This window comes from Staurois parvus, unplaced genomic scaffold (assembly GCF_062004578.1).
Source record: "Staurois parvus isolate SC_StPar_1 unplaced genomic scaffold, SC_StPar_1.0 ptg000474l, whole genome shotgun sequence".
Classification (NCBI taxonomy): domain Eukaryota; kingdom Metazoa; phylum Chordata; class Amphibia; order Anura; family Ranidae; genus Staurois; species Staurois parvus.
The window spans coordinates 22426-38857 of NW_028318270.1; positions in this window are offsets into that span (position 1 = coordinate 22426).

Consider the following 16432-nt stretch of genomic DNA (forward strand, 5'->3'; position numbering starts at 1 on the left):
AAAAAATGAATAAATAAATGTAAAATAAATACACAAGTAAATAAAAATAATCATAAATAAATACTATGTAATAATAAATAAATAATAATTAACCCCTAACCTAACCCCCTAACCCTTAAAAAATATATTAAACAAAGTATTATTATTTTTATGTGTGTAATTATTATTATTAATAATAATAATAATAATAATAATACAAAATAAATACACAAATAAATAAAAATAATCATAAATAAATACTAATGTAATAATAAATTATTAATAATTAACCCATAACCTTAAACCTCCTACATTAAAAAAAGTAATAAAATAATACCAATAATTTTATTATTCCAGTATTGTTATTATTTTTAATTGTGTATTTTTTTGTTCACGTGTTTATTATTATTATTATTATTATTAATAATAATAAACTTCATTTTTTTAAGGTTAGGGGTTAATTATTATATATTTATTTACTATTCATTTATCCTGAATATTTATTTATATGTGTCTTTATACAGCTCTGTGGGTTGTCAGGCTCACAAAGAGCCCAAAAAAGGATGCTAATAGTGTGATACTGCTTTTTAGGAAATATTTATTCCATAAAGTGCAAATACAGAGGAAACAAAATCACTGACCATATAAGAGAATCCAAGATGGCCACCGGGACCCCACGTGGTGCAGGCGACGTGACGTCATAACGTTGCAGCTCCTCCCGACGCGTTTCATGCTATTGCACATAATCATAGGGGGTGTGCCTGCACAATGGAATAAATATTTCCTAAAAAGCAGTATCACGCTATTGGCATCCTTTTTTAGGCTCTTTGTGAGCCTGACAACCCACAGAGCTGTATAAAGAGGACAGCAGAGGTATTGCTGAAAGCAGAGGAAGCAGAGAGGGAACTCCAGACCAGACCAAATATATCCTTAAAGGGACCTCCAGCTGACTACTGAGAGTGTATACCTCTAAATGCGTGACTTGATTGCGCATCTGGTGAGTGCGCAATTCTTACATTACCTGGCACATCACCATATCATTGGATAGATGATATTGATCACCAGCATTTGAGATCATTATTGGATCTTCCATATATCACCTTATGGACATTCATTTGTCACTATTGGCACTTTATTCAGCACCAGTGGTCACTGTACAGTGACAGAGTATAGTGTCATCACTTTATGAACTTAATATTATTGTGTATGTAATACCACTTTTTTGCACACCATCAGTCACTTTATATTCTAATTGACACTGTGATATTTTTATGTATTTATTTATGTGATTATTGCATTGGCACTTTTCATATATTTATAATCATCAGTTGTGTGATATTTATATTTAGCACTGCACCCTTATTTTTATATGTTACTTTGGAAGGTTTTTTGGTACCTTTTTGGTGTTTCAGCAGCTAGCCGTTTTAGCGCTCACTTACCTCCTTGTGTTTTCAAAGCGTCTGTAGATCGCTTCTCCCTTCATTTGGAGAAGCGATCTACACCACTTCATAAAAAGGCATTCAGAGGAGCACTCTCTCCTCTGAGAATCCCGGAGATCCATGATAAAAGAACACCACAGCCGTCACCTGACTACATGTTGTTACTGGATTGTCTCCAGATAGAATATAGAAATGATTGTATTATATATATTTGAGGAGATATTATGGAGTAGTGTCTGAACCAGGTTTTTATTGGTTGGGTTAGTGTGACAGTTTAGTACATACTAGGTGACTTCTTCCATTTTTGTACACGTTTAAAAATTGTGTGGGACTTAGAGGATTTTGGGTTTAGTATTGTTCAATTACAGTGGTGTCTAGACTGAATAAAAAGTAGAGTTTCACAAAATGCAGCAGCTAGTAATCTGGACACCCATCCGTAATATATTTAGTTTTACATTTCAAATGGCGAAAACATTTTTTTCCCCAGAGGTAAGACTTAAACTTTGCTAATGAATCTCCCTTAGTCTGCCAAACATTATATTTAATATAGGTCTTCTTTAAACCAAGTTAATGCACAGAATTTATATCAGCCCAGATTAATGAGTATGAGCTCATACTGCGTATTCAAGAGATAGCAAAAAAACACAATGATAAAGGAATTCAACCTTGATGTTTACTGCCTGCACTTCTTTTGTGTTATCAATTGGAATTTTTTCCATGAAAAACACTTGACAATTCTTCTTCTTCTTATTATTATTATTATTATACAGGATTTATATATTGCCAACAGTTTGCTCAGCGCTTTACAATATAAAGAGAGACAATACAGCAACAATACAGTTCAATACAAGAGGGTTAGGAGGGCCCTGCTCCTTGGAGCTTACAATCTAAGGAAACAATAATATTCCTGAAAGAAATTATGTATTGTAAGTTGAATTAATTTAAATGTATTTACTATAATTAGGTTTTTGAATCTGCATTTGCTGTCATTAGTAGTGAATGGTTTATGCTGTAGGCAAATCGACAGTTATCAAAGTGTAAAATCCAGAAAGTATACAGGGATAGTACAGAAAGTATGAATACCACTTTAACCACTTTTCGTCCGCTCGTCCTCAGTACTGAGGACAGGCAGCAGCTACAGGGCTAGCAACGTACCCATATGTCGCTGGTGTTGTTCCATCAGAGGGGGTCGTTGCACGCCCAAGCGGGCAGGCAACCCTCTTCCCCCCAGGTCTGCTGTGTCCACCAGACACAGCTGAATGAAGATCTCGGTGAACGGGACTCGGTAGTCATGTGATCATATGATCACAATGACAACAAAGCTGTTGTGAATCAGTCTGATTCATAAACGCTCTGCTTCTCTTCCTGGTGGGCTGTGATTTGCCCACAGCTCTCACATTATACATGGGGCCTATCACAGCACCCTGTACCATGTGACCAGCTGAAGCCAATCACAGATCACTGTATCTTGAGCTGTCATGAACAGTTCAAACAGTTATGACAGTTCAAAGCAAACATTGCGTTGCAGGTGCAATAATTTTTATTGCTCCTGCAATGTAAAGTGCAAATAAAAAAAAAAATTAGTGATCACCCTCTCAGAGTAGTACAATGCTACTATGGTAACACTGAACTACTCTGATGAAAGAATTTAAAAGAAAATTGTAAAAAAAAAAAGATAAAGATAAAAAATGTTAAAAAAAAATATTGAGAGAATTTTTTTTTTCCTGGGCAAATCGACATACCCTTATGTCACTTTCTATTTCCAGCGTCCCCCCGTTGCCCCGTATGCTGGTCCAAGGAGAGAAGAAAGAACATGGCACTGAGTAAAAGCACTACATTTTACACACACTTTAGATTAGCACATTTAACATTTGATTGCCCTTGTTAACTTTGATCGCCAGTCACCCAGCCAGTGCCATTAGTACAGTGTCAGTATATAGAATTTTTCACTGATCACTGTATTATTGCCACTAGCGACACCAGATATTGTCAGAGTCTGTAAGCTCCCCTCTCAGCCAGAGTCAGCTAGCGTTAGATTGCCCGCACACTATCACAATCACGCTATAGGTCGCTGATCACCGCCATTACTAGTATAGTGTTTGTACGGATCAATATATTGATCATGAATAGAACTATACTAGTGCCTCCTTTGTATAGCATCCCCAAAAACTCAGTGTTAGCAGCCCTGTTTACTGCCAGCACTAGCGTTTAGCCCCTCTGCTGTTTTTCACAGAATATTTGTATCAATTGATTGTGGATCAAAGCAATTTAGTTGCATAACAATTCATCGCCACCCACCCAAATTCAGCTCTTGCCAGACAATTTGCATAAAAAACTATCACGGTTTCTGAATTTAAAACTTTTTTGAGCTTAACCCTCAACATGGGCATTACAAAAAAGAATGAATTGTGGTCATATTTGATCCACAGTCCCGATTCATCATATGGCCATGTTCTCTGCTGTTACATATATGCCCAACAAGGACCAGCAAGGTACTGGTACATCACTGGACTTTGAGTGGCTATACCGGGATGATGCCTGCAGCTGTCATTTTCCAAAAATTTGTGGCAACAAAAAAAATCTTCCATGGACTGTAGCAGAATACATTTTGGGCTAAATGTATGACTAACTTTGCGTTTACTGGATATTTTTTATAACTGAATGTAGAAATATTTTTTTTTTCAAAGTTTTTTTCACATTTATATCACAAGAAGTAAAAAACCCAATGGCAATTAAATACCACCAAAAGAAAGCTCTGTTTGTGTTAAAAAAGGACACAAATTTAATTTGGGTACAGCGTTGCATGACTGTGCAATTACCAGTTGAACTAGCACATTTGTGCCAATTGTTACCCTTCACTATTTCAAGTCTGCCTTTTATCTAGTAGTTTAAAGGGGACCCTGTACTAATTAGCCACCAGCAAAAGGAAACGTGTTAAATCATTCCCTTTTTCCTCACTATCTTTGTGTTACTGTTTTGAGGAATTGTCATCTACACCTTAATTCAGTTTCATACCAACTGGGCCCCAAGAAGCATGCAGAAGAAGTATTCTTAAAGGGACATTGATCAATTATAAATGAGAGCTCTCTTCACTTCACATTTAATCCCTGTCATCTACTTATGAGGATTCACAGTGAGCTTACCTGTTTAATAGTTGTTCTTGCTCACTGGGGATTCAATAGTCTTCTCAGTTTGGGAGCACTGGACTATTTCTATAAGCAGGCCTACTTAGAGTGACAGGTATTTCACTGTGAATACTGTTTCTTTTACTTAACCACTTACCCTCCTGAGGATTTATCCCCCTTCCTGACCAGGCCATTTTTTGCTTTACGCTGCTGTGCTATTTCAAATTTTAATTGCACGGTCATGCAATGCTGTACCCAAATGAAAAAAAGACCAACATTTTGAAAAAAAGGATATTTTTTAAAAATTTCGGTTTTAAAAAAATATATAGTAAACTCAAAGTTAGTAATACGTTTAGGCCAAAATGTATTCTACTTTTTTGTGAAAGTTATAGCATCTACAAACTATGGTATAGATACTGGAATTTACGCCATTTTTTGCTATACAGCACTGCACTAGTTTAACTGACCATTGTGCGGTCATTCAATACTGTACATAAATTAAATTTATGTCCTTTTTTCACACAAATAGAGCTTTCTTTTGGTGGTATTTGATCACTTCTGGGTTTTTTATTTTTTGTGCTATAAACAAAAAAAGACCGAAAATTTAAAAAAAATATTTTCTTATTTCTGTTATAAAAAATATTCAGTAAACTCAAATTGCATCATAAATTTAGGCCCAAATGTATTTTGCTATATGTCTTTGGTAAAAAAAATCCCAATAGGTGTATATTAATTGGTTTGTGTGAAAGTTATAGTGTCTACAAATGGCGGTGTAGATATTGGAATTTACACCATTTTTTGCTATACGGTGCTGCAGTAGTTTAACTAATAACTGCGCGGTCATGTAATTTTGTACACAAATGAAATTTACATTATTTTTTTCACACAAATAGAGCTTTCTTTTGATGGTATTTTATCACCTCTGGGTATTTTATTTGTTGCGCTATAAACAAAGACAAGACCAAAAAATCTTTTTAAAAAAACAATATTTTCTCATTTCTGTCATAAAAAATATCAAATAAACTCAAATTTTGTCATACATTTAGTCCAAATGTATTTTGCTACATGTCTTTGGTAAATAGAAAATCCCAATAACTGCATATTAATTGGTTTGTGTGAAGGTTATAGCATCTTAAAACTATGGTATAGATACTGGAATTTGCACAGCTTTTACTTTCTGACATTTTTTAAGGTGCTAAAATGCCAGGGCAGTACAAACACCCCCAAATGACCCCTTTTTGGAAAGTAGACACACTAAGTTATCTGCTGAGAGGCATGTTGAGTCCATGGAAGATTTATTTTTTACCACAAGTTTTTGGATTACAACAAATTTTTTTTTTTTTACACAAAGTTGTCACTTAAATGATATACTGCTCATACATGCCATGGGTATATTTTGTGTGAAGGTTATAGCATCTTAAAACTATGGTATAGATACTGGAATTTGCACAGCTTTTACTTTCTGACATTTTTTAAGGTGCTAAAATGCCAGGGCAGTACAAACACCCCCAAATGACCCCTTTTTGGAAAGTAGACACACTAAGTTATCTGCTGAGAGGCATGTTGAGTCCATGGAAGATTTATTTTTTACCACAAGTTTTTGTATTACAACAAATTTTTTTTTTTTTACACAAAGTTGTCACTTAAATGATATACTGCTCATACATGCCATGGGTATATTTTGAATTACACCCCAAAATATATTCTGCTATTTCTCCTGAGTATGGGGATACCACATGTGTGAGACTTTTTGGGAGCCTAGCCACATACATGAGCCCAAAATCCAATGACCCCTTTGAAAGTCTGATGGTGCGTATATTCCTCATTCCACTTCCTCACTACCTATCACAGTTTCAGAGGCTCTGAAATTCCAGGATAGCACCCCCCCAATGACCCCTTTTTAGAAAGTAGACACCCCAAGGAATTTAACAGGTTCTCGCCCGTCCTATAGCCAGATGGCGGCCTGCAAAACCCCTTGTCCCTCCGGGTGGATGCCGTATAGCGTCCTTTCGGGCATGCGCAGTTTGCATGCTCGCAGAGCTGCGCAGCGGCGCAATCTGTCATCAGCCGTGTACCTCGGACACAGCCAATGACAGATCTGAGTACCTGCCCCGTTGCCGGTACCATGTGACCTGCTGTGACCAATCACAGCAGGTCACATGACAGTTGTATACAATGGATGGCTTCCTTTCATGCCATCCATTGTATACTAGTGTGTCTAGCTGTGCATGGTCAAAAAACAAAAACCCTGAATGAATCGATGTCATTCAGGTAAATGCTTGCTTATAGCAAAGTAATTCTTTGCTATAAGCAAATTGTGTAAAAAAAATAAAAATAAAAAATACTGATCACATCCCCAAAGTAGTACAATGTTACTATGGCAACATTGTACTACTTTGGTCATAGTGAAATATGAAGAAAAAAAATCTTAAAAAAAAAGAAAAAAAGTCATAAAAAATTAAAACTAAGAAACAAATTAAAAAAAAATATATATATACTGTCACCAGTCAGTGTCCCTGATCACCGCCATGCCAGTTATATGATGATGCTGTACTGTACTGGTGACAGTATGTAAAAAAAAAAATAGTGAAAATAATTTTTTTATTTTTTCATTTTCTGAAAAATTATGACAAAAAAATTACAACTTCAAAAAACTCACCATGCCTCTTATAAATACGTCGACTGTCTGCTATTCAAAAAGTGGTCATTTGGGGGATATCTGTACTGTTCTGACATTCTTGGACCTCAAGAAACTAGATTGGGTGTCAGTACTTCAGGATTGATCAATATTCAGATACAGTTGCAAGAAAAAGTATGTGAACCCCTTGGGATTATGTGGAGTTTTGCATGAATTGGGCACAAAATGTGCTCTGAACGTCATCTAAGGCACAACAATAGAAGAACACAGTCTGCTGAACATAATACTACACAAACATTAGATGTTGCCATGGTTTAATTGCACATAACATGTAAACATTCACAGTGCAGGGAGGAAAAAGTATGTGAGGCCCTAGCTTAATGACTTCTCCCAGAGCTAATTGGAGCCAGGAGTGAGCCAACCTTGACTCCAATCAGTTTGATGATATTGGATGTGTTGCTGACAGCTGTCCTGCCCTTAAAAACAAACACACACCTGTTTTGGGTTTACTGGTTTCAAGAAGCACTGTCTGATGTGAACCATGCCTCGCAGAAAAGAGCTCTCAGAAGACCTACGATCAAGAATTGTTGACTTGCATGAAGCTGGAAAGGGTTACAAAGGTATCTCAAAAAGCCTTGATGTTCATGTGTCTACGGTAAGACAGACTGTCTACAAATGGAGAAAGTTTAGCACTGTTGCTACTTTCCCTAGGCCCTAGGCAAAAATTGGTTCCAGGATGATGCCTGCAGCTGGCATCATCCTGGTAGAACCATTCAAAGTCCAGTGGTGTACCGGTACATTGCTGGTCCTTGTTGGGTATATATGCTATGTTCTTTTATTATGCAGCCTGCGGGCTGAACGAAAAAAAATTATCTAACAGATTCCTCTATTCACATTGATCGATGTGGATGATAAAATCTCTGCTAAAATTTTTTTTCAATATATGCTGAAGCATAGGAGCTATTCACCTACTGGCCACCCCAGGCCCCAACGCTTAGGTCTATATGCTCTCTTTAACTGCGGATGCAAAAATCTCATCCAAGAGTGCTGCACACACTGACATATATTCTGAGAGCAAGACCCTGTTGCTGTCAGAATAAACAGATCGATGCTGCAGCTAAATGGCATTCCTGCAAAGAAAACAGCAACAGTTAACAATAAAACAGTAATTCAATAAAACAACATTTATTGAAATATGTGCCAAAAAATATTATAAAATATATATATATGCTGAAGCATAGGGGCCATCCACCCACTGGTCACCCTAGGCCCCCATGTTTGGGCATATATAGGGGCAGCACAGTAGCTAAATAGTTAGCACTTCTGCCTGGCAGTACTAGGGTCCTGTGCCTGCATGGGTTTCTCTCCGGGTTCTCTGGTTTCCTCCCACACTCCAAAGACATGCTGGCAGGTTAATTGGCTCCTGTCTGAATTAGCCCTAGTATGTGTATGTATGAATGTAAGTTAGGGACCTTAGATTGTACACCCCTTAAGGGATAAGGACTGATGTGAATGTACAATATATATGTAAAGTGCTGCGTAAATTGATGGCACTATGTAAGTACTTAAGTACCTGTAATAAATACATAAATATATGCTCTTTTTTAACTGGGGATGAAAAATCTCATCCAACAGCGCTGCACACGCTTATGTGTATTCTGAGACCCTGTTGCTGTCAGAATAAACAGGTCGGTGCTGCAGCTGAATGGCATTCCTGCAAAGTAAACAGCAATGGTTAACAATAAACCGGTAACAGTAAAACCGTAACAGTAAAATAGTAACTCGAAAACAATAAAATGACAACTATTTTTGTTTTTAAAATTTTTTTTTACTTTTTTGGGGTTTTTTTTACTTTTTAATTTTTAATTTTTACTTTTTTGAACTTCCAGTTGTTAGGGTCTCTCAAAGTGTGATAGCCAATTTCCTGACAACCTAACAACTTTCGAGACCCTGTGTAAATGTGTACTCTAGACTGTGCCATGCTGTCCCTATACTAATAGTCCACTAGTGTATGGTAGCGATGGAAGCAGTCCTTGAGGCAGAGTCCAGGTTGGCCCGGAAAGGAGGGACAAAAAAAAAGTGGGTGCCATGCCTAATTCTGTATCTGTATCTGCTACAGGCCCAACATCTTTTTTTGGGGTGCATTCAGGAATGGCATCAGGAAAATGCCTCTCATGCAGCTGGCTTACTGCATCTGGGTTGGGGGTTTGGGCCACAGCAGCTTCTGGATACAAAAGGGCCATGATGATCTCTTCCTGGAATTTTAGGAAGGATCCACTACGTCCAGTTGCTTTGCAAAGCACAAAAGCGTTATATAGAGTCAATTAAAATAAATAAACAGACACTTTTTTGTACCAGCGTCTGGCTTTTAGGGAAACTAAGTACAGCTTCATCATCTGGTTGCTGAAGTTCACCCCTCCCATGTTAAGTTTATAGTCATGGACACAGAGGGGCTTCTCAACAACACCAGCTGCCATGGAAATTTGAATGGTCGTGTCATGTCTGCGTGAATGGAAGACAGGACAAAAACATCAAGTTTGTCCTTCCACTTCACTGTGAGCAATTGATCATTTTTCAAGCAGTCTTGGCACCGTGCGACCTAATTTCAAGATTGTATAAATGTCTAAATAGTGGCACGCTTGAATAAAAATTGTCCACGTATAACTTTTACCTCATATAGAAAAAGAGTGACACCAAGTCCCAAACTATCTTGCCACTGTTCCCCATGTAGTCTAGGCATCCAGGGGGCTCCATGTGCTCCACAATCTTTACCCTCATAAATTCGAAACTTATATGTATAGCCTGTTGCCCTCTCACAGGTCTTATACATTTTGACCCCATATCTGGCATGCTTGCTGGGGAGAAATTGCTTGAAAGCAAGGTGGCCAGAAAAACTAATGAGGGACTCATGAACACAGATACTTTGCTGGGGAGTATAGACACCTGCAAATTTGTGGTTAAGGTGATTTACGAGCAGCTGAATTTTGTGGAGCCAGTCAAAAACCGTGAGAATGACAGAGTGTATTGTCGGTGAAATGCATAAATTGCATTATATTCTCATATTTATGCCTGGCCATAGCAGCAGAAAACACAGGCATATGATGAATCGGGTCTGTGAACCAATACAAGCACAATTCATTTTTTTAGTAATGTTTATGTTGAGGGTTAGGCCCAAAAAAACTTTAACTTTGGAAAATGTAATAGATTTTCATGCAAATGGTCTGGCAAGGTTTGAATTTGGGCTGGTGGTGATAAATTGTTGTGCATATAAATAACTTTGATCCACAATCAATCCATACAGATCTTCCATGAAAAACAGCTCCAAGAAATCAAGGGAAGTAGTTAAATTTGCTGTTTCCACCTGAATTTCAGGGTGGACAGTGAATGGGGGAAGTATGGGTGCTGCAGAATATGTGGGCTGCCAATCAGGATTTGCAAGCACATCCAGAGGAAAATATGGGCTCTATGGGCCTGTGTTCAAATTCTTGGTGGCTGCTTGACACTACTTGTGCTAGCCAGCTGCACCAGCTTGTACTGCACTTATGGGACTTGCCATGTCACCAAGTGATATTGCAGTACTGGTATGTATAAGACCAGGATGTACTAGGCCGCTGGTGCTTGCCAGTTCACCAAAAGGTAGAGTGGCAGTAGTACTGGCACTCTGCTGCATATGAGAATCATCATGCAATTGTACCACCTCAGCAACCTGGGAATGGGGTCAGGTATGCCTAACCTTAACAGGGATCTCTACTTCATCGTCTGAGCTATTTGTCAGGGTTCCGCTGCTGTCTACAAGTTCGTATTCTGAGGCAGATTTTGTCAGTGAGGCTTCCCCTTTGCTCTCATCTGACATGGTCAGAATGCTGTAGGTCTCTTCACTTTTTTGTTGCACATTTTGGTCACTAAATTTATAGATACCTAGTGCACCTCAAGAAGCACCTGGCTGTCAGGGACTGCTTAAACCGCTACAAAAATAATGTACCTGCAAGTGCTAGCAGTGATCAGACCTGATTCTGCTAACACTACAGTTTTGTGTGCATTGTATCTATTGTATGCATTGATCTACTGACACTGCTGGGGGAGAGGGGGGGTAAGCGTAGGGGAGTACACAGGTGCTGGCATATATATATATATATATATATATATATATATATATATATATATATGTTGTGTTCAAAATTATAGCAGTGTGTTGAAAAAAGTGAATAAAGCTCAAAATCCTTCTAATAGCTTTTATTTCCATACACACAAATGCATTGGGATCACTACACATTCTATTCCAAATCAAAACATGAAGAAAAATATATCAAATTTGTGTTGTTCCTCTAAAAACATTGAAGAAAGGTGAATATTAGACTATTCAAAAAAATAGCAGTGTTTGTATTCTTCTTTACAAACTCAAACATTCACTATATAAACTGAAAAATGTTTGAAGATTTTGCTTTCCTTTGAATCACTTAATTAATATTTAGTTGTACAACCACTGTTTCTGAGAAATGCTGTACATCTGTGTTGCATGGAGTCAACCAACTTCTGGCACCTGTGAACAGGTATTCCAGCCCAGGATGATTGGACTACATTCCACAGTTCTTCTCTATCTCTTGGTTTTGCCTCAGAAACTGCATTTTTGATGTCACCCCACAAGTTTTCTATTGGATTAAGATCTGAGGATTGGGCTGGCCACTCTATAACGTCAATCTTGTTGGTCTGGAACCAAGATGTTGCACGGTTACTGGTGTGTTTGGGGTCGTTGTCTTGTTGGAACACCTATTTCAAGGGCATTTCCTCTTCAGCATAAGGCAGCATGACCTCTTCAAGTATTCTGATGTATTCAAACTGATCCATGATCCCTGGTTTGTGATAAATAGGCCCAACACCGTAGTATGAGAAACATCCCCATATCATGATGCTTGCGCAACCATGCTTCACTGTCTTTACAGTGTACTGTGGCTCGAATTCAGTGTTTGGGCTTCGTCTGACAAACTGTCTCCAGCCACTAGACCCAAAAAGAACAATCTTACTTTCATCAGTCCATAAAATGTTGCACCATTTCTCTTTAGACCAGTCAATGTGCTCTTTGGCGAATTGTAACCTCTTCAGCACATGTCTTTTTTTCAACAGTGGGACTTTGCGGGGGCTTCTTGCAGATAGCTTGGCTTCACATAGGCATCTTCTAATTGTAACAGTACTCACAGGTAACTTTAGACCTTCTTTGATCTTCCTGGAGCTGATTGTTGTCTGAGTCCTTGCCATTTTGGCTATTCTATCTAGTCGAATGGTAGTTTTTAGCTTTCTTCCACGTCTTTCAGGTTTTGGTTGCCATTTTAAAGCATTTGCAATCATTTTAGCTGAGCAGCCTATCATTTTCTGCACTTCTTTATATGTTTTCCCCTTTCCAATCGACTTTTTAATCAAGATACGCTGTTCTTCTGAACAATGTCTGGAACGACCCATTTTCCTCAGAATTTCAGAGAGAAATGCACTGTAACCAGCATGTACAACATGTGCTGCCTTCCTTCCTTAAATAAGGGCAATAATTGCCACCTGTTTTTCAAAGAATGAATGACCTCACTAATAGAACTCCACACTGCTATTATTTTGAACATGCCCCTTTCAATTAGTGATTCAATTACACAGAATCAGCAGCATGCATATCATGACTGTTGGGTCTGTTGGATTTCTATTACTCTACTACACCTGCTAGAAAATTATTTGCCATGTAGAAATATCATTTCTACCAAAAACAGTGATTGATCAGGTTAGTGATGTCTGACTGCTATTATTTTAACCATTAGCCGCCCGGCCAATGGCCGTTTGGTGGCTTCAAAACAGTCTCTGCATTCCGGGTGCACGCCATTTGGCGTCCTCCCGCACATGCGCAGTTTGCGCTAATGCAGAGCGGCGCAGCAGTGCGATCTGTCACCGGCCGTGCACCTCGGACACGGCCGATGACAGATCCGAGTACCGGCTCCCGTTGCTGGTACCATGTGACCTGCTGTGACCAATCACAGCAGGTCACATGACAGTTGTATACAATGGATGGCTTCATTCATGATGCCATCCATTGTATACTAGTGCCTAGCTGTGAATGGTCACAGCTAATCACATGCACATGTCATGTGATTAGCTGTGACCAAATCACAGCTAAGCACAAAAAAAAAAAAGAAAAAAAAAAAAAGCTGAATGAATCGATTTCATTCAGGTAAATGCTTGCTTATAGCAAAGTAATTCTTTGCTATAAGCAAATTGTGTAAAAAAAAAAAAAATTAAAAATACTGATCACTTCCCCAAAGTAGTACAATGTTACTATGGTAACATTGTACTACTTTGGTCATAGTAAAATATGAAAAAAAATCTTAAAAAAAATAAAAAAAAATGTAATAAAAAATTAAATATAATAAAAAAATTAAAAAAAATTAAAAAAAAAATATATATATTTTTTTTCATACTGTCACCAGTCAGTGTCCCTGTTCACCACCATGCCAGTTATATGATGATGCTGTACTGCACTGGTGACAGTATGTAAAAAAAAAAATTGTGAAAATAATTTTTTAAATTTTTTCATTTTCCGAAAAATTATGACAAAAAAATACAACTTCAAAAAACTCGCCATGCCTCTTATGAAGTACGTTGGACTGTCTACTCTGCAAAAAGGGGTCATTTGGGGATATCTGTACTATTCTGACATTCTTGGACCTCAAGAAATTAGATTGGCTGTCAGTACTTCAGGATTGATCAATATTCAGATCTATACCATAGTTTGTGAACTCTATAACTTTCCTACAAACTAAAAAATACATCCTAATTTGGGTTATTTTCACCAAAGACATGTAGCAGAATACATCTCGGCCTAAATTTATGAAGAACAATTATTTATTTGTAAACTTTTATAACAGAAACAAAAACAAACGTGTTTTTTTTCAAAAATTTTGGTCTTTTTTTGTTAATGTAGCAAAATATAAAAACACCAGCGGTGATTAAATACCACCAAAAGAAAGCTCTAGTTGTGTGAAGAAAATGATAAAATTTTAGTTTGGGTACAGTGTTGTATGACCGCGCAATTGTCATTCAAAGTGTGAGAGCGCTGAAACCTGAAAAATGGCCTGGGCAGGAAGGTGTAAAATTGCACGGTATTGAAACGGTTAAACACAACTGTATATGTGCAAAGAGTACGCTCTGTAGCAGTAATCCTGCTATAGGGCGGAATTAAAGTGGTTAAAAATGACAAGAGCATATACCTATGTTATTCTGTTCTTTTTGACCAAGATACAGCCAATGCCAATATAAACTTCAAATTGGTACATACTACCTTGTGTGTCCACTTTACAGTGGTGGTTCATTGTGATCACAGGAGTACAGTGGTGTCAGCAGAGGTTGGGCTTTCGAGAGGAGGTCCAGATTGACAGAAAAGCCAAAAATTACTAAGAGACCCTTAAGGGGTCACAGTGGAGCACTGTCTCTCCTAACAGGAGATTATTAATCCACTGCATAAGGAAAAACACAAACTTCTCTTGGCAGAACTTCTTGTACATAGAGACAATGGCAACCGTTTCACACTATGATGGCCAGTAGGCCCCTCACCAAAGGGGAACTGTGGTGAAGTTCTGATTGACAGCCTCCACTCTGTTCCTGTGAGCTGTGTGAAGGGAGTGCGTCTCTTCCCGCCAATCAGCTCTCATCTTCTCACTGAGCTCTACTGTGTGTAATTTTATCTCCAACCCCCTTTTTTTCTAAACTCTCAGACAAGCTTTATAAATTCATTACTTTGAACAGATACAGTATAGAGAAGATATGGCTGCAGATAGACAGGTACAACTTATGTAGGATGATTTGTTTAATCTCTGTGTATCATCTGAGGCCAGTCACTTCAGTGGGTATTTGAAAGGATTTACAACCACTTTAACCTGTAAAGTGGTGTATCTGTACAGTGTATACCAGGGATCCTCAAACGTTTTAAACAGGGGGCCAGTTCACAGACCTTCACACAGTTGGAGGGCCGGATTATAGTTTGAAAAATATATGAAAAAATTCCTATGCATACCACACATATCTTATTTGTAGTGCAAAAAAATAGGAAAAATCAATACAATATTTAAAATACACTGTAACGCATTGGACATTGCAATGCATTGTACACTGTAATGCACTTGGCACCGCCATGCACTGTACTCTGTAACGCACTGGACACTGCAATGCATTGTATGCTGTAACGCACTGGACACCGCAATGCACTGTACTCTGTAACGCACTGGACACCGCAATGCATTGTATGCTGTAACGCACTGGACACCGCAATGCACTGTACTCTGTAACGCACTGGACACCGCAATGCATTGTATGCTGTAACGCACTGGACACCGCAATGCATTGTATGCTGTAACGCACTGGACACCGCAATGCACTATACTCTGTAACGCGCTGGACACCGCAATGCACTATACTCTGTAACGCGCTGGACACCGCAATGCACTGTACTCTGTAACGCACTGGACACTGCAATGCATTGTATGCTGTAACGCACTGGACACCGCAATGCACTGTACTCTGTAATGCACTGGACACCGCAATGTATTGTACGCTGTAACGCACTGGACACCGCAATACACCGTACACTGTAACGCACTGGACACCGCAATGCACTTTACTCTGTAACGCACTGGACACTGCAATGCACGGTACACTAATGCACTGGACACCGCAATGCACTGTACTCTGTAACGCACTGGACACCGCAATGCACTGTACACTGTAACGCACTGGACACCGCAATGCACTATACTCTGTAACGCGCTGGATACCGCAATGCACTGTACTCTGTAACGCACTGGACACCTCAATGTACTGTACTCTGTAACGCACTGGACACTGCAATGCATTGTATGCTGTAATGCACTGGACACCGCAATGCACCGTACACTGTAATGCACTGGACACCGCAATGCATTGTGCACTGTAACGCACTGGACACCGCAATGCACTTTACTCTGTAACGCATTGGACACTGCAATGCACTGTACACTAACGCACTGGACACCTCAATGCACTGTACACTGTAACGCACTGGACATCGCAATGCACTGTACACTGTAACGCACTGGACACTGCAATGCACTGTACACTGACACACTGGACATCGCAATATGCTGTACACTGACACACACTGGACACCGCAATGCACTCTACATTGGCACACTGGACACCGCAATGCACTGTACCTGGTGTGCTCCTCTCCTCTCCTGTTGATCCTCTGG